This window comes from Epinephelus lanceolatus, chromosome 23 (genome assembly GCF_041903045.1).
Source record: "Epinephelus lanceolatus isolate andai-2023 chromosome 23, ASM4190304v1, whole genome shotgun sequence".
Taxonomy (NCBI): domain Eukaryota; kingdom Metazoa; phylum Chordata; class Actinopteri; order Perciformes; family Serranidae; genus Epinephelus; species Epinephelus lanceolatus.
In genome coordinates, this window is record NC_135756.1 from 29,761,073 (window position 1) to 29,788,652 (window position 27,580).

The 27,580-nt window shown below is 42.2% G+C and overlaps 1 pseudogene across 1 annotated transcript; it reads left to right on the top strand.

Annotated features, from left to right (window-relative positions):
• The first annotated feature begins 460 nt into the window (after positions 1-460).
• Positions 461-26,966, top strand: LOC117249300 (NXPE family member 3-like; annotated as a pseudogene). The gene is made up of 6 exons (XR_013490372.1): positions 461-884; positions 2,271-2,730; positions 7,225-7,517; positions 13,443-13,513; positions 25,504-25,710; positions 25,792-26,966. The product of XR_013490372.1 is annotated as an NXPE family member 3-like (transcript).
• The last annotated feature ends 614 nt before the right edge of the window (positions 26,967-27,580 follow it).

Below are 27,580 nucleotides of genomic sequence, written 5' to 3' on the forward strand. Positions count from 1 at the left end.
CCTAAGTGGGAGGGACTAAACAGTTAGGTAAGGTGGTTAGCAGTAATTTTAAGGGACTTCGGATGTACCCTTACCTGTTTGCTTCAGGGTGTTCGTGTAAAAGAGTTCCCCGCAGGTACGAACACCAATATAAATGTTCCAGGAGGAACCAAAAGACAAGATGGGAGAGGATGGTGTTGGCAATTGGTGTGGATGTTTAAGAATTATTATTATGTTTATGTATGTATTTGGTGATGGGGGGTAAGTAGCAGTAGGCATGTCATGGTAAATATTATGTGTTAATTATGTCTAATATTTAGATTCTTTATGTTAAATACAGGGAAGACATAATATATTTGAATACCTGTTCATGGAAGATAGTAGAGTAGTGACACAGTATTATCGACGCCAGTTTCCATCAGTCTGTGTTGCTGGTTAGATCGCCACTACCTGTGCATATACCATGCCTGATTCAAATATTTACAGTACTGTACGTCATGTACAGTACATGATGTTGTACAATATTGGGTTTCCTAGCTGCAAGAGAGAGAGGCTGCTGTCTTTGGTTGTGGCTTTGATTGATGGTTGATCAAAGGAATTACCTGTAAGACTGGATCTAGTCATGATAGCTGAAAGTTGGACATGTCACACTACTTGTATAGAGAGAATTTCACAATTAGGTTCAATATTCAGCATAACAAGGTTTCAGTTACCTCTTTGTTCTTTGTTTTTTTTTTATGTTTCATTCCAGTACCAGAGGAAGTGGTTACAGTGCTGTATTACGGCCATAGATTGGGAGTGTCATGAAGGCCAGAGCTTGTACAAGAAGGCAGTACAGCGCCATCCTCCTCATTCTGGCCGTGGCTGTCTTAATCTTAGTGCTTCGCAACATGGACTTTCTGGAGGTGAGAACCTGTTTTTAGTGGGATCACTTGAATGATGGCTCCTATTTGAAATGTTTAATGTTACCCACGGCAACAGCAAGCGTGGCTGAAAGTGAAATTATTATAGTGGTTCCAAAAACATGAGCAGCTTCAGTGGTGTGGAATAAACTGTGGCATTGTTAGACCTGGGTGTCCTGAATGTTTTATGAACTTTACCGGACTTCTTTAGGGACTTACCACTCAGAGGGAACTCCCCTCTGGCAGCAGTACAGCATCTCTCCCTCTCCTCTCTGGCCATGGCGTCCAGTGATTTTGTCATAAACTTTTGGTAATGTAAACCTACGTGACGCTCGTGGCTCAACAAAAAACTACACATGTGAATGTGCGATAGTTATGTTAGCATAACAGCCTGTCACAGGTTACAGCATGATGATAAGAGGAGAAATGGCAGAGCATAAAGGTCCAGGTGGAAAAAACACAACTCAGTCATTTAAGATTTTGCTAAAGGAGAAGGAAAATTGCCTGTTAATATTGTATTGTATTTGTATTGTATACAGAATCTGAATCCCACCCTGAGTTACTGTTGTTGTTTACAAACTAAAATATACATTTTCTCCATGGATCAATAACCAACAACAGAGTAAGGGCCACAGGGTAAGTTGGGAAAGGCAGAAGTTCCTGCAGCTAACAGATCAACAGTTCTTATTAACTCCTAATTGTTTGTAGGCTTATCTCTATGACTGTGTTCAGTATTCTGTCTGTGTTCTTCCTCATTTCATGTTCATTCATGTTTAAGCTGTTTCCTGTTTGGTTTTGTAGATTCACTCCTCATGTGTCATGTCTGGTTTTACTTCCTGTTTTTGTGTGTTTTCTGCCTTTGTCTTCGTCAGTGACAAATTAGTTTCACTCACCTGTTCTTATTTCCCCAATCGGTGCCTTTCCCTCATTTACCCAGCTACACACCTACCCTGTGTAAGCCTCATTTGTCCTTGCCTGCTCCTGAGTTTTTTCCCAGCCAATCAGCTCTCTGCCTGTTCTTCCTTCCTGCCTCATCACCTTATTCCCCTCACCTGAGCTCCTCTGCCCTTTTCCTCCACCTGCACCTCATCCCCTCGTCAGACTAGTTCGTATTTAAGTCCAGGATTACAGTTCAGTCTTTGTTGGGTCCTTGATTTGGTTGTGTGATGTTCAGTTGCTGTTTCCCTGGAATAAAGTGATCTCTTTGAGCTCCTGTGGCTGGCCATCACCTGTGTTTGGGTTCACCTGCTCGATAACACTAATATGACCCTAAAATTATATTTCAGTCATTTTGAGCTTTGGCCTTCTTGACCCTTTTGCCTATTTAGTAAATTTGCTTACCGTGTACTTATTTGATGCATATTTGTCACTATTTCTTTCTTTACCCAGTTTTGGCAAAACTGCGAGTTTCAACAAAAAGTGAACTCCACCGTCATCGTCCAGAGAGTTACCACTCACCCTGACATGCGTCACGACTCCTGCAACTTCCAGCCACTCTCCCCTGAGGATGCTCTGGAGGAACACATCTTACTAGACCATTATTTGGCCTGAAACTCCACTTTTGCCAGCTCCTCTTTCCCCAGAGAACTGCAGTGATCCAGCTCACAGCACCTTCACCATTCTCCCAAGGAGGGGAGGAAGACAGTGGCATGTAGGGGATCAACTGGAGGTTATGATAAAAATGTCTGACTTCCATGGTCATCCCAAGAAGTATGGGGGGGACTTCTTACTTGCCCGGCTCCAGAACCTGGAGCTTGGTGCAGGTGTAGCTGGGCAAGTGTTGGATCATCTCAATGGGAGCTACTCTGCTGTATTCTCTCTACTCTGGGAAGGAGACGCGCAGGTTGAGGTAATGCTAAAAACTATCATGTTGAATGTGGTTGTACAACAGGCGTGTAATCTATCTTCTACGGTGGCCCTGAGGGTCAAAATGCAACAACATTTCAAAAAACCATTACAGCATTTTCACAAAAAAAAATTTAAGAAAACAAAACAACATTGCTGAATACACTTCAACACTTCAGAAAACAACAACACTTCAGAAAACAAGACAACTCTTCAGAAAACACTACAACATTTGGTGAGACTGAGACTGGAAAAGGTAGGTACTATTTGAGAATGATTCCTTGACCCTGATTGAATACACTCTCTGTCAGTCTGTTTTATTTCCAGTGGACTGGATGCCTTGCAGAACATTGCTGCCTGTCACAGGTTGGGACAGGGGCGTAGCCATCATTTCAGAAGTGAGGGGGAACATACTGTTCAGAGGTCTATTGAGTGATGTATCATCCTCTCGCATTCAATTGCATCTCTCCTTAGCGGCTAAAGAAGTTCTTTAAAATTATATACTATCAATATCTAAAGTTTTAGATGAATTCACACAGAATGACCCTCGAGCATCTACAGGGTAAGTAGCCAGATAATTAAGTGCCAAATACCTGCCTGATTTCTCCCTGTCCCTCTTTATCTATTGCAGTAATATAGATAATAAATGTGCAAAGCAAAATTCATGAATAGAATTAAGAATAGTAGTGGTGACATAGCTGTGGAAATTAACCTCAAAGTCACTTTTATGCTATAGATATTTTCTCTCAGCCAGTTGTATTCTCTTCTCACCTGTGAAGACCCTGCATGATTGTCTTTGCTGGCCTCTGGTCCACTGTCTCCTCCCTGACCCTGCTCTTTCTATTGTGGCAATAAAGATTTAAAAAAATATGTGCAAAGCAATAGTGAGCACAAGTTCTGCCCAGCAATTAAGGAGGAGTGGGTTTATTCCTAGCATTAAACTTGCTAGCAAGCGATTTAACATAGGTAACAATAACATTATTATTCTTGTAGCTAGCTTAACTTGATATATTGGCATCTATTAATTAGTCATCATTTAGCAAACATTATCTACATGCAACAGCATTACTCAACTTTGTTTGGAAGAAACTGTGCAAGGTTTTTTTGTGTCTTGCTGGCTAGTTTGCTGAACATAGTTAACACACAGCAGTACTGCCCAGCAGCACACCTCTCGTCTGTGTGATTGATTCAGATCACAACACGACAGCATATGTATGCTGCCTGGCGCCGTCTACTTGTGGTGCATTTAAAGACAGCTTGGAAAAACACATTACCACATGTTAAAAACGAATTGAACGGTTATAAAAAAGTGCAGGGCACAGAGGACACAGATACGGGAAGTGCAGGGGACATGTCCCACGCATACCCCGCGTCTGCTACGCCTATGCATTTACGGATCTGTTTTTTGGAAATTGCCGTCTAGAAGTCTGCATAGCTGATACCCACGGTATCTCTCTGCCAGACTCCCGTCTGTTAGAATGCTTTTGCTGTGAAAAGAGTTGATGGCACCTGAGGGTCCATCTCCAAAGCTGCTGTTTGCTCTTCTTCCAGCTAAGTAGTCTCATGGGCAGGAGTGAGGTGGAGGGACCACAGGGTGCAGTATGCTCCATCCAGAATATGACTAACGTCACAGTGGCTTGAAAAATAGCAATATGGAGCACTGAATTTGATGAATTTACAAATTATTATGGATGTCCACGTCCAGAAATATGTGGATGCTACATGTGAAAGGAGGGAGGCAATGGTGGTGGGACAAAATGTTGTTATTAAATACACTCTGACAGAAATGAAACCATTTTACATCTTTGGTGAATTAAATTCAACAAAGCATTTGAATGGCATAGGAGCTGTGACATTTAGTGTTTCTGTCAAAGGAGTCTGGCAACTGTGGACGGGGGGAGCAGCAAAATGTATTTTAGCCACATATAGCCATATTTAGAATATTTTCCCTGCTTCACCTTGCTGTCAGACAGCCTTTACAATGGGAAACTGATATTGTTATGTTCTGCACTTGTCAAAGCCACCAGACTTTATTGGCAGATATAGTAATTTTACTCCACAGACCACGATGAGTCTCTGGTCCACTGCCTGTTGATTGGGGATTTGTGTTATTGTGTGACTTTGGAAACTGACCCAACTGTACCCATTCTCTTGACTGCTTGTCCGAACTGGGAGCATAAGATCGATAACATGAATATATCTCGTCTTTTCCCTGATGGTGTGATGTTATTTATGTTCTAGTCTGGCTCTGTGAAGAACTTTGGGCTCCATAATTGTATTAAAGGTGCTATATAAATAACATTTGATTTGATTTGATTTGATTTGATTTTGATTAAGTTGCTGAATTTGTTGCTTTTTAGAAATGAAGTCACTAAATCTAGTGAAAAAGTCGCCAAGTTGGCAAAACTGTTTAGGATTACATGAAATGTAATTTTATCTTTTGCTCCCGACCTACAAGGCCTCATTTACACTGTAAGCAATGTGTTCGGGAAGCGGTCACAATACAGGTCACAACATGAGTTTGCGTGTGTTGTGATCTCTCTCATTTGATTTGATTTGATTTTGCTGAAGGCCTAAGAGACGCAAACTCATGTTTGCGTGTGTTGTGACCTCTCTTGTAAACAGCAACCGTTCGCAAGCTTTACGCGAACACATCGCTTGCGGTGTAAATGAGGCCTAAATGTCCTGACACACCAAGCCGACGGTTGGCCGTCGGTCAAAGTCGGGCCATCGATGAGCGTCTGTCACTCTAGTTTTTGCGGTGTGTCCCGCACCATCGGCACTTCAGCGACGGCGGCTTTTCGGCCGATTGAGCATGCTGAAGCGATGGCGTAGCTTGTCGGTGAGAGAGATCACTCTGGCTGTTCAGGTTTTATTTCCTCACCCCTGTAGCGAGTAAATCTGCCTATAGTGAAACCGGGGCTAACCGGTGCTTTCTCCTCAGGCTCCACTTCACTCAGCTGCCAGACCTGCTGCTTCTTCCCACTTTAACCTGAATAACAAACCGGGGCTAGCTGTGAGGCTAGCAGAGCGTTAGCCGTAGCATGACCAGAGGGAAGCACAGCCAGTTAGCCTCCGCTAGCTTCCCAGCTAGCCCTGGCTCTTCGTTTGGATCCAACTGGAGCACCGAGCCCCGGTTTGTTATTCAGGTTAAAGTGGGAAGAAGCAGCAGGTTTGTCGGGCAGCTGAGTGACGTGGAGCCTGTGGAAGAAACACCGGGACCGTCTGGATGTAATAGTCCGTGGAAGTGCTCCGGTGCTCGGCTGCACAGATAGGAAACCCCTCAGCTGATGTATCACTCTCTCACTCCGCTACATTGTTTATCTCATGCATTCCTCGGACTTACGGTTTCCCTTTTTGCGTTTCCTCTCACACAGGCGCAGAACGTACGTGCTACTTGGCCGTCGGATGTAGTCTTTGTAGTATGTTCAAATGCAACTGACACAGGGCGACCTGAGGCGACGTCGACAACACAACAGTTGTCTTTTGTTGCCGCTAGTTCTTTGATGTCGGTTTGACGTGTCAGCACCTTAAGAGACAACAATGTGCTGCAAGGCATCCAGTCAACTGGAAAACAAACAGAAGAAGAGGTACTTACATTTGTCACAGACTGACAGACAATGTTTCCAATCAGCGTCAAGGAATCCTTGTCCAATAGTAACTACCTTTTCGGTTTGAGTCTCACTTTTGTACTGTGAAATGTTGTAGTGTTTTCTGAAATGTAGTTGTGTTTTGACCCTCAGGGCCATTGTCATCTTCTATTTGATTGTTTACTAAACTCCGTCTCCTGAAGTTACTGTTGCTCAACCTGTCAACTTTCAATGGCAGATTCAGCCCTCACATTTTAACATTTTAGAAACAATGGGACTTTTTCATTTTATACGAAAGCTGGACCTAAGCTGATTGTAAATCTTCTCAGCTTCAAATTTTCCCTAGCAAAATGAAGGAAATGAAGTAACAGGTTTGTTCTTTTATTGCAGTCCTAGTCTTAGGGGTATGATAGAGAAATATAAGATTGGAGTGTTTCATACTAACATAACCCTGTTTGGGTAATGTGTATGGTGTACATGTTGTCTGAATAACCAGATAAAATCCAATTGAACAGGACAGGACAGGGCTGCTAATATCACTAACTAAAAATAGCAATTATATCAGAGCAGGCAACCACTTAATTATAGTAATTCATTTCTTACACTTTTCCCTATTATGGTTTTAGTCTTGAAAACAAGACGACCTTCTCTAAACGCTTTAAATGCAGAGTATTTCTCTTACTATTCACACCACTTCAAGTATGGAGAAATGCAAAGCTTGACAGATCTGAAATTCCTAGTTACAGTTGCCAGGCTATGATTGGACAGTCACTATTTGGGGGAGTGGTTTAGTGAATTTAGACAGTTTTTGAGAGATTGTCATCTTTGAGTGGTTTTGATTTTGTCTTTATTAATATGACTCAACATGACTTGGACTTGGTGAAAACTCTGGTTTTCTATCCAATCAGGTGACGCTGGTTCATCCTGGTGAGGCTATCCCAGTGCTGAAAAGGCTGAACAAAGAACACCCTGACAGAATTTACTTCCACAGCCTGTTCCGCTCAGCACTCTCTGAAACTGCTGTCTGTAACGTCTGCCTACGTCCAACCCACCAGCTGATGTGCAACTACACTGACCCCCGTTCAGGCAAGCCTTGGTTCTGCTACAAGCCAAAGAACCTGAGCTGTGATGCCAGGATTGACCATGCCGGGAGACAAAAAGGTGGATTCATCACAGCCAATGAGGGGAAGCTATTTCGAAGGTAGTGGAACAGAGACAGGACTGGCATTTTGTATACCTTCTATTAACATTCATCCAGTGCTACCTTTGTAACCAACCCAACTGCCAGAAAAAAATGTTGGTTTTGTGTTTCCGCTAACCACTGATACACCATATTTGCATGTTGTAGCAAATATGTCAAAGACCACGTTTTGGCTTAAAATACCAGGTTTGTGGGGCACTATCCAGGCAAGAAAACAGAGACCTTGATACAGCATTGGCAGAAGGCCCCCTATATTCATATGAGTATTGCTCAGAAAATGGTTCATCTGCTACGTATAAAATTACGGGGATAAAATAATTCAAAAGTCCGGCTCTTCTAGACTTTCTGATTGTTATTTAATGTTAGTGAAATGAGTCATTTGTGACATTCAAAAAAATGTGTCCACTGATTTACAAAGATCTTTTTCTCATTGTAAGTCAATGAGAAAAAGTATTTTTGGGTCAAAGGGCATCATGTGACAGACCTAGAAGTTGAAGTTCCACTGATTGGCCACCACGAAAATTGGCTAGGTGCCCGCTCACTGCAGAACACCCAACTTTGGTGCCAAAAAAAGTTGGGACTCTGTGTAAAATGTATATAAAATCAGAATGCAATGATTTCCTAAAGGTATACAGATATTTCTACAGTCTACAAGATATTGAACGTTCAACTCATAAACTTTTTAATAAAAACATAAATACTCATTCTGAATTTGATGCCTATAACACATTCCAAAAACCTTGGGACAGAGGCATGTTTATCACTATGTTACATCCCCTTTATTTAACAACACTTTGTAAGTGTTAGGGAACTGAGGACACTAAAGGCCAAAACACACTGGTGGCAAACTCCAGGCAACAAAAAATAACCTCCTATTATTTTTAATATCCAACCACACGCTGGCAGTGGCTAGACATGTGTCGGCGCTCCTGGGTGCGCTGCCCAGCGGCACTTCACGCCACTGTCCTATTTCCAGCCTTGCTGCCTCAGGAATTAAACACATTTTTCTCCCACGCGCTCTCTGCTTGTACATACCAGCTCCCGTAGCAGCCCTGTTACTCTGTTCCTGTAGCAGCTCGACTCCTCTCCTTACCATTGGTGCAAAGAGAACTCTGTAATAGCTCAGGAAATCGGCTCTTCAGATGAAAAATAAAGTTTCATAATGGGCTGTCCACACATGATTTTTAAGCTAATGCAGAGGTGGAGGAATTATAGATCTGTCCGTAAAAGTCAAGATAAACCCGATAATTTTTGGATCATCCAAGGACATAAGGACATATTCTTTCACCTTGAAAGAATCCGATTTGCAATCAATAATAAGTTGGAAGATTTTAATAAGATCTGGCATCCTCTGGTTTCCCACCTAGCAGGAGACACAGGACCCTAGCAGCCCTGGGAGGGATTATTTTGTGTGTGTGCTCATTTTTTGAAATGATTTGATTATTATTTTATTTTATATTTTATTCTTATTTTTCTCATGTTTTCTTTGTTGTTATCAAGAGTGATGGTGCAGTACGGCTGTACTGTTTTCCTACCTCTATTTTTTCATTTGGAAAAGAAGCATGTGAACACAGTTTGTACCTTGTACATTTGAAAGCTGCTTCACAATAAAAACATTTGAAACAAGGAAAGGCCAGGTGATGCAAATTGTGATGCAAATGTTAAAGCTTTATAAATACTCTTGACTCCTTAAACCTTGTCCTGTCAATCAACAGCCATGGGCTCCTCCAAATAGCTGCCTATCACTCTTAAAACTAAAATTACTTATGCCCACAAAGCAGGAAAAGACTATAAGAAGATAGCAAAGTGGTCTCAGGTAGCTGTTTCCTCAGTTTATAATGTAATTACGAAATGGCAGTTAACAGGAAGTGTGGAGGTCAAGTTGAGGTCTGGATGACCAAGAAAATTTTCTGAGAGAGCTGCTCATAGGATTGCTAGGAAGGCAAATCAAAACCCCCGCTTGACTGCAAAAGACCTGAAGGAAGATTTATCAGACTCTGGGGTGGTGGTGCACTGTTCTACTGTGCAGTGCCACCTGTACACCTGTGCCTTTTGGAAACAGGTCCTTTGGACTGATGAAGTCAAAATAGAACTTTGTGGACGCAGTGAGCAAAGGTATGTTTGGGGAAAAAAAGGATGCAGAATTTCATAAAAAGAACACTTCTTAACTGTTACACATGGGGGTGGTTCGATCATGCTTTTGGCTTGTGTTGCAGCCAATTTTGATTACATTTCCTATTTACATCTAGTAGACATTTGGCAACAATAGCATTCTTTTAGAATGCTTTTAATGGCAAATGTGAGTGTAATACTGATTCTCCCTTTAGTTCTAGTTTAGTCCCCACCTACTCCAGAGTGAAATATCTGACTTAGCTGCTAAATGCTCTGCTGTGTTCACCAATTAATTGCTAACTTTGTCTTTCCGCTGTTCAGTAGTAAGTAGTGCATAACTGGATAATTTGGGGTTCTTTGATGAAAACAGCTGACTGCTGCATCTGATAAAATATGTTGATGAGAACTGTGAAAATCTATGAGCTGCAAAACTGAACAAATGAGCTAAAAGATGCTACAGTGCTCTGTAGAGCTCAGAGAAAAAAACGTCCACAAAACTTTTATAGAAAGGTACAAAATAAAAGCCTCCATGGAACAAAAATTCATTCTAACATAATTGTCCTTGATTGCAGCTCAAGGTGTCCTGTTAACAGTTTAATAGATGTCTCTTTTACAGTGATGGTCTTTCGAGAAATACTTTTGGGACTGCAGGGAATTTTTTTTGCTGCAGTGCTTTAAAACCTCTCTAACTCCGCCATGACGCCGACGTCCTCGCCCCCCCCCCCCCCCCCCCCCCCCTCCCCCCCTCCCTCCTCTGTTAAATGGTATCTCCCAGGCGCACTACGTCATCACACCATGTGTTGTTTCGTATTGCCAGATTCAGGAAGCTCTCGACTCAAAAATAACATCGTTTTTCTTTTATTTATTATGTATTTTGCACCAGAGCAGCCTAAACTCACAAAGTCCAAAATCGCGATGAGTAGTGACAAGTCATGTCATGCCGTTTTTCGACATGAAAAGTTAAAGGATTACTCGCGATTTTATGTGGAGCCGTTAGCGGGGACTTAGCTCTTTTATAAAAGGTAAGAGTCTCACTCTCACTCTCACTACCGTCTAGAAAGTGGGATCATAACTTGGTTTTATTTGGTGATATTTTATGATGTTTGTGTCAAAAACAACATCAGCTATGATAATCACACTTGATTTCAATAAGGTACAATGTTTGAAGCTGTAGAACACCGTAGAATGGTCATACTTTGAGCAGTCTTCTTCAAATTTGAAACAAATGTTCATTGATATTGTGCCTACAGCCCCATAGTGTCATTTACCTGCTCAGATGAAGCCACAGACAAGTTATTCATCCTGAAAAACAGTTTTTATTTTATTTTTGGCAAAATCTTCAATTTTTTACTGATTTCAGAGGCCCATTACTCTGTCTCTGTATCACCTAGAGTGTTTCTGACACCTTCACAAGGAACTTCAGAGAGTTTTCTTTCTGGCAAGACCTCATCCATGCATGTAGTCAGAGCGGTTCAGAAGCTACAGTCATTTAATTTGGGTATGTCATTTTAGGCGTTTTTGCTACAAAATGGGGGTGGAGTACATGCCCACTAGGAAAACTTGGAAGTAGGGCTAAGCTGTGTTCCCAAAGGCCTGGTTTAACGTCTGCCTAGTTAGCAAGAGCTAACACAACAGCAGCGGCTAACATCTGATACTGAGCAGTTAAATGGTCTCAACGAACTCACACCAACACTAAAGCTGCTCAACTTTGTTGCTAAACCCATAATAACCATTAAGTAATATTAGTGTGCTGGTAACAGTTAGCCCTGTGGTTATGTTCATGGATGTACACAGATTTTTTGTGGGGCATATGCTTGAGTAATAAAAAGGCAGTAGTAACACAAATAGGTTTTGCATGTGAGGCGAAATGTTGTTTTTTTTATGTATGCTTGCAAAGCCTGCCCCGCCGTGAGGTTTCAATGTGTCTGCCAGCAACAGAGGGGCTCCTAAGGCCTAAGTACATACATTATTTGTACATACAGCACACTTATACATAGGGACATTTGTACATAATATACAATAGTACATTTGTACCGTATGTACTTAGGCCTCAGGGAAATTAGCTCCTGAGGCTTACGTGCATACTGTATATTTGTACTGCATGAACACAGACCTCAGGAGCACATGTGCAGATGTTTCATTTTTCTTTTTAATGTATGCTTAAGATCTATACTATTTGCACCTAGCAATTAGTAAAAATAGCACCATTCACTACACATCATTTACACATCATTTGTCTTAGGTAACAACAAAGAAAATAGTGCTGCACTGTGCACCGTGCGTGTGGATATTCTCATTCATCCAGGTCATAGTTATCTCACGGCAACTGAATCGAACGCAACTGGACTTGGTTTTGTCTTTGAAGACGTTTCACCTCTTATCCAAGAGGCTTCATCAGTTCATGCTTGTCTGACTAGGCTGGAACTAGTCTGACAAACTGGTGTGGAAGCACCCAGGTATTTAACCTCTGGGGAGGTCTTCACAAGGCCAATGATGTCACTGGTTTGTTAGTGCTCCAGTGGTGTGTCAACGACAGTCATTGAAACTCCTGCTGCAACGGTTGTCACTGGAGTCGTCAGAGTCACATGAGGCCATTTGTGAACGACCGTTGTTTTTAGAGGTTAAGTTGTTAAGCCTCCTGGGCAAGGATGAAAGGACAGCATTATAGGTGGTGTCGCAGACCTCCTCCTCTATTGAGAGATGGCTTTTCCAATTTCACATAGATGGCTTCCTTTTTTTTTTTTTTTTGCTTTTTTCAAAAGAAGCCATCTAAAAACAACGGTCATTCACAAATGGCCTCATGTGACTCTAACGACTGTAGTGGAGGTTGAAGACAGGGGCAGGGCTAACCCAAACAGTTGTCAGGCATACAACACACTTTTAACTGAGAATTGGTGCCATGGGCCAAATGAAAAAAAAGAAAAAAAACAACAACTTAGAATTATTAGAATAATTAAAAAAACATGTCTTGCAAATGGGCGCTTATCCAGTCAGAGGCTTAAAGGGTAGGTGCTTAGGCATTACCTGGGTTCTGTCTGTGTACATGAGTGATTGTGTGTGTGGGTAGACTCTCTCCCCACTATGGAGCTTACATTTCTGCAGCCATAGTCTTCTAGAGGAGGGAGAGGCAGAAGGACAACAGGTTTTATTTTTAAAAAGAGAGTGAGAGCAGTGCACGTCATGAGAATAACATTACTATAGGTCGGTCCCAGAAATTAGAGATGAAAAAAGAAAAAGGTTTTAGCCTATTGATATAAAAAGCATTTACTTTCCTTGCCTGGAGTTCAAATCAGTTGCCTTTCTCCCTCTCAAATATGATGACATGTTGAACCAAAAAGGGTGAAACTTTATTTTTTGCCATGGCACTTGTTACCTAGCCATATCATACTATTACTGTAATGCTAGATTATATTACATAATTCTTGTAACACCACCACACAACCTAAATCTGTAGTTTATGTGTAGCTGTACATTCTATAAAATTAATTCATTACTCAGCCATGAAAGATTCAGCCCTTGACATGACTGAGTCTGTCTGTCAACTCGACCATGAAATATGCAGGCTGTGGAACAAACTGGCAATCACTTGTGCTTCAGGCAACAGCAATGTGTTGACAGTAGTGGATGGAAGGGGTAGTGTACATCTAGTGGCACCTTTTAATAAGTGCAGTTTTAAATCACAAATTTTTAGAGGTTAAGTTAAGCAGGTGTTTCCATTTTAGTGCTTAATTTTTCTAACTTTATGAAATGATTTTAAATTTGTGTCCACCTTTGTTGTATTCACCTTGTTCATGTGTGTGTGCTTTTCTTTAGTGGTGTCAACTTAAAAGTCTACATTCAAGCTTCAGGACCTGCCAATGTCACTGTGTTGCCAAAAAAGACAGGTAATGCTCAATTTTTACTACTGTCACCATGGTCTGTAACTCAAAACTAAATTTGCTACAGACAATGTAAAACAGCCAGCAAAAGCCTGTTTGTACACAACTTATGATTGTTGTCTAGCTAGCGTTCCCCTGTAGGAGATGTATTCAGCCAATTTGACAATGCTGGGAGCATGGAAAACTACACTGAAATTTGATGAACGTCCACGGGGAACATAAATTCAGGGCGTCACCAAGGGGACACCATTAAAGTTGTAAATTGGCTATCGGAAATAATTAATAATTATTAATAATTATGTTAAATAATGTGACTTAATTAACATTAAATCACCTCGTGGGGCACCATTCCCATAAAGGGAAAATGATAGCCAGTTAAAGATAACAGTCTCATAAAATACGCTAAACTATTAATTTGGAGTTTTGATTAATAATTAAATTAATGACAATAACGAAAATTAACAGTCAAGCCTGAAGGATTTCTGAGTTCTTGACACAGCAGAGGTTGACTATTCATTCACTCTCGTGCAACATTAAACAGGTATGATTCCAAAGAATTATATTTATTCAGAAAGTAAGCACAGCAAAACAAAAACACACAAATTCTAACTAACTATATACAAGCTTGGTGTGTGTGTGTGTGTGTGTGTGTGTGTGTGTGTGTGTGTGAGAGAGAGAGAGAGAGAGAGAGAGAGACAGAGACAGAGACAGAGAGAGAGAGGTGGGTGTGGTGATCAAAGAGCCGTTTGGCCTACAGAACAAAATGTTTGACAACAGAGAACTACAAGATGGCCGAATCAAAGCTTCAGATCAGGTGAGGTGTTTGTCTAACCGTGTGGTCAGGACAAAGACAAAGACAAAGGAAAAGAAGCGGGAACTTTGAGATGCATTTTTGGGTGTAGCTCTGTTATGTATATTAAAGTTCTTGTTGCCATCATCATTTCTTTGAAGACCACTTGTCCACATTCATAAATTCTGGTGAGTCAACAAGACCTGGATGAGTAGTGTCCAGGTTGGGCTCTGCCCAAATAACTAACATGGAGCCACCGCCCTGTGGGGCCCATGCCCACCACCCACAGAGACAGGAATTGGGGTCAGGTGCCTTGTGTGCCAGGTAGCAGGCAAGGCATTACAGACTAGCTCAGGGGAGATGGAACGTCACCTCCCTGGCAGGGAAGGAACAGGAGCTGGTGCATGAGGTGGAGTGGTACCAACTAGATGTAGTTGGGCCCACCTCCATGCATAGTGCTGGTTCTTAAACCAAACTCCTGGAGACGGGCTGGGATGGTATTCTCTCTTTTCCGTAGTTGACCAGGGTGAGAGTCTCCAGCTGAGTGCCACTGTGTTGGAGTCCTCTGCGGGGGACAAAGTGTCACCTCGGTACGACTGCGGGTCTCTAAGTGGAGGTCTTTGATTTTTTTGTGTGTGTGTGTGTGTACGAGCTGAACAGCAATTCTGAGTACCCGGATGTCCTTGAGTCCTGGAAAGGGCACAGACTGGGGACTCCATAGCTCTTCTAGGGGACGTCAACGCTCACGTGGGCAACAATGGAGAAACCTGGAGGGGGGTGATTGGGAGGAACAGTCCGCCTGACCTGAACGCGAACGTTGTTTTGTTAATGAACTTCTCTGCAAGTCATGGATTGGCCATAACAAACACCATGTTCGAGCACAGGGAGGTTCATAAGTGTACCTGGTACCAGAACACCCTGGCCCAAAGATCAGTGATTGACTTTGTGTTCGTATCATGGAATCTGTGACTGTATGTCTTGGACACAAGGGGCGAGGAGAGGAGCAGAGCTCACAACTGATACATGTAATGAGGGTGACCCGGGAATGTCTGGCTGATGCCTTGGTCCATGGGGTCTTCAACTCCCAGCTTAAAACAATTTTTTTGTGCATCCTGGGGGAGGTTACGGACATGGAATTCAAGTAGTCTATGTTCAAAGCCTCCATTGTGGAGGTGGCTGCTCAGAGTTGTGGTGAGAAGGTCGCCGGTGCCAGTTGTGGTGGCAATCTAAGAAGCTGCTCGTGGACACCAGCGGTGAGGGAGGCAGTCAGGCTGAAGAAAGAGGCCTTTTGGGTTTGACTGGCCCAGGAATCTCCTGAAGTAGCAGACAGGTACTGGTTTGCAAGAAGGACTGTAGCTGTGGTGGTCGCTGAAGCAAAAACCTGGGATGTTGGAAGAGTTCAGGGAGGCCATGGCAAAGGACTTTTAGTTGGCCTCAAGGAAGTTCTAACAAACCATTAGACACCTCAGGAAGAGAAAGCAGGGTTTATCTCAGGAGAAGGAGAACTGCTGACCCAGACTGGAGATATTGTCAAGTGGTAGAGGGACGACTTTTAGGAACTCATGTACTTCTATATCCTTGGGGAGGAGGCTTGAGTCTTAAGACTCAGGGGAACTCTTGTTCATATCCCTGGCGGAGGCTGCTAAGGTAGTCAAAAAGCTGCCCAGTGGCAAAGTGTTAGGAATGAATGAGATTTGCCCTGAGATGCTGAAGACTCTGGATATTGTTGAGCTGTCTTGGCTGACAAGCCTTTTGAGTGTTGCCTAGAGGCCAGGTACATTCCCTGTGGAGTGGCAGACCAGGGTGGTGGTTCCCATTTTCCAAAAATGGGCTTCATTTATCAGGGTATCACACTACTCAGCCTCCCTGGTAAAGTTTATTCCATTGTGCTGGAAAGGCCGCTCAACTGTGTTGACAAGATTCAGGAGGAGCAATGCAGCTTCCATCCTGGCCATGGAACAGTGGACCAGCTCTTTACCCTTGCAGGGCTGCTGAAGGGGTCATGGGAGTTTACCCATCCAGTCTACATGCGTTTTGTGGACTTGCAGAAAGCTTATGGCCACGTCCCTCAGGGGGCCTTTGGGGGATACTGTATGGGGTACTGGGGTCTTTGATATGAGCCATCTGCTCCCTTTATAATGAAAGTGAGAGCTGTGTCCACATACTTGGTATAAAGTCAAATATGCTCTCAGTAGGTGTTGGACTCTGCCAGGGTTGTCACTTGTCACAGATTCTGTTTGTAATATTCATGGACAGAATCTCAAGGTGCAGCCTTGGGGGGAGGAAGGAATCTAGTCTGGTGACGTCAGAATTGCATCTCTGCTTTTTGCAGATGATGTGATTCTGTTGGCTTCATTACCTTGTGACCTCCAGCATTCAATGAGGAGGTTTGTAGCTGAGTGTACAGAGGTCGGGATGAGAGTTACCACCTCCAAATCTGAAGCCATGGTTCTCTGCCGGGAAACGGTGGATTGTCTCCTCCAGGTTGGGATGGACTTACTGCCCCAAGTGAAAGAGTTCAAGTATCGTGGGGTCTCGTTTGGGGGTAAGGGTAAAATGGAGCATCTGCAGTGATGTGGGCACTGTGCTGGACTGTCATGGTAAAGACGGGCTGAGCCCAAAGGTGAAGCTTAAAATTCACCGGTCCATCTATGTCCCAACACTCACCTGTGGTCATGAGCTTAGAGTAGTAACCAAAAGATTGAGAATCGCGGATACAAACAGCTGAAATGAGTTTCTCTGTAGAGTAGCTAGACTCAGTCTTAGAGATAGGGTGAGGAGCTCAGACATCAAGAGGGAGCTCCGAGTACAGCTGCTGCTCCTTCATGTCAAAAGGGGCCAGTTGAGGTGGTTCTGGCATCTGATCAGGATCCCTCCTGGACGCCTCCTGTTAGATGTGTTCCTGGCATGTCCCGCTGGTAGGAGGCCCCGGGGCAGATCCAGAACACACTGGAGAGATTATACTGTATATCTTAATGCCTCTGGATCCCCCATGAGGAGCTGGAAAGTGTTGTTGTTACATCTGGAGTACTTTACTTAGCCTGCTGCCCCCACCACATGACCCTGTATAAGTAGATGACGATGGATGGATGGATGGATGAGGTTGGTAAAGTTCAGTCACATTTTGATCCCCAAAAAGGCACATGCTACAGCATTTTCACACCATTTAGGTCTATAAACAGTAAGTTTGATGACAAAAACACAGAGTATTGCCTTAAGGGATAAAAATGATGAGCGTTCAAGGCCAGGAAGGTAAGAACACTATTTTATTAGGACTCAAGCACTTAACAGTGCAGGGACCCTATTGAAACTGAAAGAATTATTATTATAAGTCAGGGGTCATACTTTATCAAACTCCTCTTAGAGATTTAATCGGATTGAATTCAAAATTTGTCTGTGTACAAAGGGCTGAAAGTCTTTCGTTACTGTGCTGCTTTATTTATTTTTTCTCAGGAAACTTTTTTGCAAATTCCAGTGAGATGATACACTGTAGACACATGATATTTTACCAATGATTGACAAAATTAAATTTTGGAAAGGCCACGCCTTTTACACCACAAGTCAAACTGACTTGAAATTCAGCACACATATTCAGGTTAATGTGCTCTACAAAAAAAGCCAAAGAACCACTGAGGTCCGCCTGTAAGTTTTTCCATCAGTTTGAATTTTTTTGAAATACTCATTTTACCCATCTCCCCCTTAGTTGCAAGTCCAATTTGTACCAGATTTTATGTGGATCACTATTTGGTGAAGTTTACCAAAAGTCATTGAAAGCTTGTTGATATTATTGCATTTTGAAGATATTTAAGATATTATAAATAAACTATAGAGGGACAATGGCTCAGCACATAAACAGACCTAACTCCATGACCATTGAGTCATCACAAAATTTGCAGGAGTTGGCTACAGAACTACTAAAAGAACATCCTGAAAGTTTCATGTAAATTAAGCACTAGGGGGTGACACAAATGCCAAAACGGGCATGGCATAACTAGAGTCAAACTGTAAATCAAAAATTGTTCATCCAGTCATTACAGAACTACAGAAGAAATGTAGTAATGATGTTGAACCAAATTTTTTAGATTATATTTGTGGGCTTTTTGCCTTTAATGGACAGGACAGTGAGTGAAATGGGGAGACAGAGAGAGAGTGGGGACTGACACGCAACAAAGGGCCGCAAGCCAGAACCGAACCCGTGGCTGCTGCAGCGAGGCAATGCCTCTGTACATGGGGCGCCAGCACTACTACTATCCACTAGTAGCTACCGACACCCCGTTGAACCATTTTTTGAATTTGTGCATAAGGTGCGGCAACACATCATCTAGAATTTTTTGAAAAACACATTTTCGTCATCTCAAGTGTAGATTTTATTTGTATGAAATTTTCAGTGGACAATCATCAGATAAAGCTAATCAAAAGTTATCAAAAGTTTTGAAAGAAGTTTTGAAAATGACCTTTAAAAGGGGCATGACTTAGGACATTAATAGACCTATTTGACCTATGGCTAAGTCCCACCCTCAAACGCGATGAGCCAATCACAGTGCATATAGCCATTCCCATACACTTGGACATTCTCTGACTGGATGTTCATTGAAGTGCTTTACAGAAAGTCAGTTTTGTTCGGTTTTATGAGCTTTTTGGAGATTTGAAGTTTTAAAATGGTCAAACAGTGTGCATGGGATACATGCAACTCCGACACAAAGTATCCTGAGTTGTATTTTTTACACTTTAAACCACATCTCAACCGAGAAAAGTGTCTCCTTTGGATAAAGTTGTGTGGTAAGGTTAGACCACAACATCAACACAACGTGAATAAGATTAACAGTGATGTCTACATCTGTTTTAAGGTAGGTCAACATCGTGTTTGAGGCAACATATTTTTTTTCACTTTGCTGGAAAGAAATATAAATTTATCTTTAACATCTCTAGCTAACGTTAGCTAAAGTTAGCCTAACTTTAGCTCCTAGCTGCGTTGTTCATCATGTCAGCTTGTTTGCTGGGAGTTCATTAGCTTATTATGTTCTAGTTTTGTATTTTGGTGATTGTACATCATTGTTAGCTGTTGTCCAAAGGGCTCTAGGGCTGGTGTGGTGGCTTGCAAGAGGGTTCCTGGTTAGATCCCGGGTGTGGGAGCCCCTCTGTGTGGAGTTTGCATGTTCTCCCCATGTCTGCGTGGGTTTTCTCTGGGTACTCTGGCTTCTTCCCACAGTCTAAAGACATGCAGATTGGGGATAGGTTAATTGGTGACTTTAAATTGCCTGTAGGTGTGAATGTGTGTGTAAATGGTTGTCTGTCTCTACATGTCAGCCCTGCGATAGTCTGGCAACCTGTGCAGGATGTACCCTGCCTCTCGCCCAATGTCAGCTGGGATAGGCTCCAGCCCCCCCATGACCCTCAAGAGGACAAGCGGTTAGAAAATGGATGGATGGATGGATATATTCATTACATCTTGGGGATTAGGTGTACCAAAGCATTTTGAGCGTGACCCATAGGGGGTGCTACAATTGCCACAAACATGTACCTCAAAACCCAGTGGACAGAATTTCAATAAATTTGGTAGGTGTGAGTATCAGCCATTATCTCAAGTGTCATACTAATAAGTGCATGTGGGCATTACCAAGCCATTACTATATGCTACAGAACACCCAAAAATGTGTTGTTTTTTCTTCTCATGCTGTCAGTCCAGTTGACTTGAAAATTGGCACACTCATTCCACAAATGCCCGCTGGTTATTAAAATATGTGTTTTTGGGATGGGTTTAGCTCAAATTACGTTGGTAGGTCTATTACAACACATACTGAAGATATATATCAAGATTTACTTACGATGATTGGTTAATGAGTTTCGGCCAATATTGTGAAGTCCAACCCAAGACTTTATGATGAATGGCATCCATATTTTTTGATCACTCTTGCTTTTGAAATAGAAATAGAAATATCTCCCACAAGGCTGTGTCCTAAATTTTGCGTTGATAGTCTAAATAAAAAAAAAAGTCTATTTTTTTTAACTGTTTTTCACATTGTGAAAATTAGCAAAAAAATCCATCATGGCCACCTGTCATGGTCCAAGACAGGTGGCTGGTCTTAACAAAAGTGGCGATATTTAGCAAAGCAAACTAAACACAAACACACACGATAGTCACACAAGAAATCACTTATCCATTCACAAAAGACCAGAGAAACGATGCGCTGCTGCCATGTACGGGTCTCGTCTCCCAGCTTCTGTGTGCCCCGGAGTTATGAAGGCCGAGCCCCTTGCTCAGCCAATCCAGCAGTGGTGACGTCACGCTCGTTATCCAATCACCTTCACACCTGTCAACACAAAACACACGATCTCTGGAAGAAAGAGAGGTCTAACTCTCCACTAAAACATACCGATCAAATGCATATACATATCACATACACATAATGAATACACAGGTGGCCGGGGGACGTAACAACTTGTGTGAGAGAAAGTGTGTGAGCACTTTAAGCTGTTACCTTCTGCTGCTCCCAGCTGTGACTGCTGCCAGCTGCTATTACAACAGCAATTTTCCAAATCTATTAGTGCCACCCACCAGAGGTGGGGGACTCGATTCATATGACTCGGCTCCAACTTAAGTCACAAACTTGAGGAATTAAGACTTGCTTGACTTACAGTAACGAAAGACTCGACTTGACTTTGACTTGATGCATACTAGCAGTAGTAGTAGCACTAGTATTTGTAGAAGATATAAACTAATAAACTAGAAAATGCATTGCTTGCAGAACATGCAGTGTGAATGCTGACAGCTGAAATGCATCGCTGTAAATACTTTACTATGAAGTGAACTGCTTGAAATATCCTGTAGCCTGACTGCACTGCATTGCAGCAGTCTGGAGTTGAACCACTGATCTTGCAAGATGTGTGATCACTGAGCAGCACAGCTCTCCATTCGTTTGGCTTTGCAGTAACAACTGCTGCAATTATATAACTTTTGTTTTTCTTGGTGAAATACCGGGATCTGGTAAAAAAAACTCAACTCTCCCGATCAGAAAATTTAAAGGGAAATTTCGGTTTATTTCAACCTGTCTCCTATCGTCCTAAATTTGTTTCAAGTCACTAGTGACATAGAAATAATAGTTAGCATGTTAGCCATTAGCCTAGATACAGCCGTAGCATCAGACCTGTTAAAACATAATTGAACGGACATCCCTTCAAGTGCAAAGTTAGTCCACTAAACAAGCTTTTTCTCCACAAAGACCGCCTCATATCATTAGGATAAATGTCAGAGAACATATAGAAAACGACATGTAAACGTGTTGTCTTACCTTACCAGTGTGGTGCCATGTTTGTTGTTTACCATTTAGCTAAGGCTGCAACCGGTCCCATTCCTTGCAACAGAGGCATTCCTCTTCTGTGGGCACTGGGGCACAGCATTCACAGGTAACGTTACACCACCGATCTCCAGAGCTAAAGCCTTCCAGCAGCCAATCCTCCTCTGTCATCCTCTAACGTTACCTGTTTTGCCTCTCTCTCTCTCTCTCTCCTCCTCCGTTCTTCAATTTCACGAAGCTCTTCGTCAGTGTATTCTGGCTCAAATAAATAAGGGCGGCCATCGCCTCTCGATGTGAAAAGCCTATATACTAACATTCCACATTTAGGTGGTCTTCAGAGTTGTTGTCTTACCTTACGGTATGTTTACCATTTACCTCTGCTTCCTAAAGCACGGCCGAAATATCGCGAGAACAAGCAGCGATCTCATAGCGTGTCTGAAATCTTGCAAGAACAAGCCACAGCAGCTGCAAGGCAGAACCGGACAGTAGCCTAAAAGGTTCATTCGTTTATTTTATGAAAGATTTACAGAATAATGGCTGACTTTTTGCCAGACTAAGACTTTGTGGAGGAGGAATTTGATTTTGCAGAGTTTGATGGCCGCCCTTATTTATTTGAGCCAGAATACACTGACAAAGAGCTTCTTGAAATTGAAGAGGAGGAGAGAGAGGCACAACAGGTAGAGGACAACAGAGGAGGAATGGCTGCTGCAAGGCTTTAGCTCTGGAGATTGGTGGTGTAACGTTACCTGTGAATGCTGTGGCCCAATGCCCACAGAAGAGGAATACCTCTGTTGCAAGGAATGGGACCGGTTGCAGCCTTAGCTAAATGGTAAACAACAAACATGGCACCACACCGGTAAGGTAAGACAACACATTTATATGTCGTTTTCTATATGTTCTCTGACATTTATCCTAATGATATGAGGCGGTCTTTTTAAATTTAGGACGATAGGAGACGGGTTGAAATAAACCGAAATTTCCCTTTAACCCAGGTCAGTCATGTGACAAGCAGAGACACGTTCCAGTCTGCCACTCAGCATCCTGGCAGAATTTAGATCCGCTGCAGCAGTGAAATAATAGAAGCTGCAACAGCCACGATTAAAAACCATGATTCTTGTGAGTTGTTTGAGCAGATGCTTGGCCAGGACATTTTGGCTATCTAGGTAGGCTAACCTGTTAAACTAACACCCAGGATGGAATAGGATGAAGAACAGAGTTGGGTAAGGCTTACTTTAAAAGTAATCAAATTACTTTACTGCGTTACTTTTTTGAAAAGTAACCAGTTACTTTACTGCGTTACTCCCTGAGTAAAGTAACTCAAGTACTTTTAAAGTACTTCCAACATTACTTCCTAAGAAAAGTAACTCAAGTACTTTTAAAGTACTTTTGAGTATTCTACATTTCCTATTGGGCAATGGACCACAGGGTGCTAAGCCTACATTTTTTGTCTCCAAAATCAAAGTTATGGACCACTTGCCCTTCACTGAGATCCAGTTCTCCCATCACAGCCGTCACTTTGACCAGTGGAAACACAGAATGATCTGCTGCCGTAGACAACTGTATGACAACAACACCCCAGCGTTTCTAATATTTCCTCTAGGGATGTTACCACACAGAGTAAAAGGGGAAAATGATGGTGTGAAACAGCAGAGGCACTTTGTCAACCCGCTGAGTACTGCCATTAGCATCAAGCTAGCAAACAATGTTACGTCCTCATAATGGAGACGGACATAAAGTAATAACATTAACAAATAGTGGCGGGGCTTTTACTCACCACAACTGCAGAGGCCGCCAGCTTCATTTGAAACAGATTACATTATAAAAGGGCCGTTATTTATTAATCCCTCTGTGTTTTTATATATTTACTTTTTATCCGCTCCCGTCTTTAAGTTAATGCATCGCGCTGTCATTTCAAACTCAACACTTCCTGAATTTGTTTCAAATTAAAAGCCCCTTATAACCTCGGCTGAGAGAATCCCTCCATTTTCTAAATAGGCTTTTATTGTGAAACATTAGGAGGAACTTGGTTGTGGAGGATTCAGTAGCTTGAATGTTTACATACAGTACCTCAAATGTAGCTCCTGCCATCTGCTGGCGCTTTTTAGGTGGCTACAACATTTCGGCTGGCGCATGAACAGACACAGTGACTGAAATAATAGTGAAAGTAATAAAAATAGGACAAGAATAACCCGATGACATGAAAGATGACCGGGGATAATTGGTGAGTACCATCGTGTAGTGCGTCATGTCTGTCTGCCAAGTCACGGCACGATTTTACGACTCCACAATCGTGTAATGTGAAATAGTGACTTTCAGAATGGGCAGAAAAGTCGTGTAGTGTGTACGAGGCATAATGCAAGTCCTGAGTCTGACCTGTCTGTCAGCAAGTCCTCCTTCATCTGTTGAGTTGTGGGGATTTTACTGACGATCCTGCGGAATGTTTTAGACTCCACCGTAGACAACGGCAGCATTTCTTCTACCACATAGCTAGCTACAAGCTCTGATGAAGAAATAGGATGAAGGAAAAATACATGGCTAATGTGGTCAATATTATAAAACCAGTTTCAAATTATAAAATGATATGTCAAGACTTCTCTGTGGACCCTTGGTTTACTAAGCATGGACTTATCTTAATTTAAAGTACTAGTCCATACCCATTGGTAGCTTTGCCACCTTCTACCTATGCCAATCCTCAATGCCTATGTGCAGTTTCACATACATTGACCCGTCAGCGAGTAGAAAAACGTGGGACAGACAAAATGACTGACTGACAGAATGACACACTGACAGTTTCCGTGATTATGTACAGCATACCATACCATGACTTAGTCATACCAAAAATTAGAAAAAACAAACCAACATTCAGCCACAGGGGGAGCCACAGCGATCGGTTGCATTTTAGCCATTTTCAAGCATTTTTCTGTTGTTATAGCGCCACCCAGTTGCCAATTAGAGTTAAATTTCTTCAGTCACCTTGAGGTGTCCTGTTCTATGTATCTATAAAGTTTACTAAAAATCGATATGGCGGTTAGGCCTAGATAAGAAATTAGCTCTCTAGCGCCCCCATTTTGTTTGATCGGGTCAATAATGGAGGGGTCCCCTCAGATTATGTGTGGTCATATGCCTACAAAGTTGCGTGGTGATCGCTGAAACCCTTGAGATGTTACACACCTTTATGTGATGAGCCACGCCCTCCGCAATATTCATTGCATTATAGAAACTCAGTTTTAGTAAGTTTTCCAACTTTTGCCAAGAGGGAACTTTAGATATTGGTCCCTAGATTATTTTCACCGAGTTTCATACAGATCGGTCAAACTTCCTAGGAAGAGATCGATTTAAAGTGTTTTTCAAAAAAATTCAAAATGGCGGAAAATCTATATAACCGGAAGTTAATGGGTTCTTGAGGCAAATTTGTTTCTCATGAGGAGAGACATCTCTGTGCAAAGTTTCATGTCTCTACGACATACAGGGCATGAGATATGCCCATTCAAAGTTTGCAATTTCAATCACTTGCTATAGTGCCCCCCTTTGGCCAATTGATGTAATATTGCTTCATTCACATCCTCCCATGACCCTCTACCACTGCGCCAAATTTCACATGGATTGACCAAGTCAGTGAGGAGAAAAACATGGAACAGAGACACACACCCACAGACAGAGTTTTCGTCATTATATACTAAGATAACAACATCAAACACAGTTTGAATTGACGGAAAAAAGAACAGAAAAATAATAATAATAATAATAATTATAATAATAAGAGAAAAAAAAGAGAAACACAATCTGTTTCTACAACAGAAACCCAACCAAAGTCTTTGTTTTTTTTGTAAGACACTGTATGATGTCTTCAGATTGATCGGTTCAGATTGTCTTGACCCCTAAGAATAACCCCACCTATTACTTCCTCTCAGGTCAACCAGAGGTGAAGAGTAGCAGTGTGACATCTGGACCCTCAGGCTATTACTACCAGGGTGCATGGCGAGCGCTAGATGGAACCACAGTTCACCAGTTCAGCACCTCCTCCGCCATCACAAAGTGTCTGAAAGGCAAGATGATCCACCTGTATGGAGACTCCACCATCAGACAGTGGTTTGAATTCCTCAACAAAAACCTACCAGGTACCTGATTGGCAGAGATTTTGACAATAGTTTGATTTTGTTCACACTACAGCTTAATCTGTTCCCTTTGTATATTTTCAGATCTTAAGGAGTTTAACCTGCACAGCGCGAGGAAATTTGGACCTTTCATGGCCATAGACAATGCAAACAACATCATGGTGACATTCCACTGCCACAGTCCTCCTATAGTCAGTTTTACCACGACCCCAACTACCAAGCTTCATTACATTGCAAATGAAATAGATGCCTTAACAGGAGGCACTGACACTATCGTAGTTTTTGGCATCTGGGCTCACTTCACCCCCTTCCCCATGGAGGTGTACATCCGGCGGCTGCGGGGCATCCGCAGGGTGCGACATTTGATCTTTCGCTAATGTTCAGTGACTGGTACTCGTTGCAGCGTTATAAGGTGCTCAGAGCCATGTTTAAAGGAATGGATGTTCATCTGATCGATGCCTGGTCGATGGTCCTGGCCCACCACCTGCCACACAACATCCACCCACCACCTCCCATTATTAAAAACATGGTTGATATTCTGTTGTCCCATGTGTGTCCTCAAAAGGGCAGCTAGGTGTGTGTTTGCTTGGGGGAAGGAGTGTAAATTTAAGCATACACTGAGTTTACATATTGTCTCTGTTTTTACTAAATGCTACAGTCCATGCACAAGCTAGACTAACTACACTGTTGGTATGTTATGTTATAATAACAATGTTTAAAAATGTATTTATGACAACAGTCTTAATGATACACGATATCTACCTATAATGCAACAGTCACATATTAATTAATTTTTCCCTCAAGACATATGAATTTGTATTACAGCTTTAAAAAACTAAAACAGTATTTTAATCATAACAGTAAAACAAAAACAACAAGTAGCAGTCCCGGGTCTGCTCCGTTTCACAGCCAACAGAAGAAGGAGGCTCACTTGCCCAATATCAAAGCAGCATGCAACAGCAAGTGGTTTTCAAGCTTCACAAAGCTGACCATAGTCACTTTAGCTGGGTGAATGTTGTCTAAAGGAGTTTGACCAACCACACATGTTTGATCATTACATCACATGCAGCATTTCAGTAAATGCACATTCAGAGTGCAGATGTGAACAAAACTCAGTGGATACATGCAGGGCACAATGCAGGATGTGTTGAGGATTGTTGTGGAGCTGATTAAAGTTAGAGAGAGGACTACGATGTTCAATTGCTATAAACATCAAGTTCTGTGTGGATCAAATGTTTAATAAATCTATGTGTGAGTTATATCTGTAATTGTGTGAATTGAAACTATCAGTAAAAAGCAAAAGAAGAATGGTCCAGGGATATTAGAGGATCAAGTCTTCAGTCTCTTAAGAAAAAAAAGAGTCAGCCCTGCCAGAGTGAGAGGTGGAAAAGAAGGAGACGACTGGACCCAAAGGGGCTGTATAGCAATGCGTATAGCTGTAAGCCACTAAAAGTCTACCATAGTGAGGAGATGATGAGAGGCGAAGGGAAGGGGGGTGGTGAGTGTGAACTACTGATATGGTGATGTGCAGGTGAAACACTGTGCAGCTGATGCATTGGCCAAAGTGCTGATTGAAAGTCTACCATGTAAAAGAGATGTAGGAACATTATGCCAGGCCAGACCTCATGGGTCCTCATTAAGCAATGATTTATGCTGACTCAAATAAAAGCCACAGCAACATTCACAAGATTTGGCTGGACTGAAAAGAAAAATGCGAAGACTTCAGCCAAGCAGGAGTTTTTTTTTTTTTTTCGTGGTATGTAAGACATAGTCACAGGGCTTGATGCTAACTTTTTTCCCAAGAAGCACATGTGCTCCTAAATTGAAAAAGTAAGGAGTGCACAAAGGGTCTCATTCATGAAAAGTGAGTAAA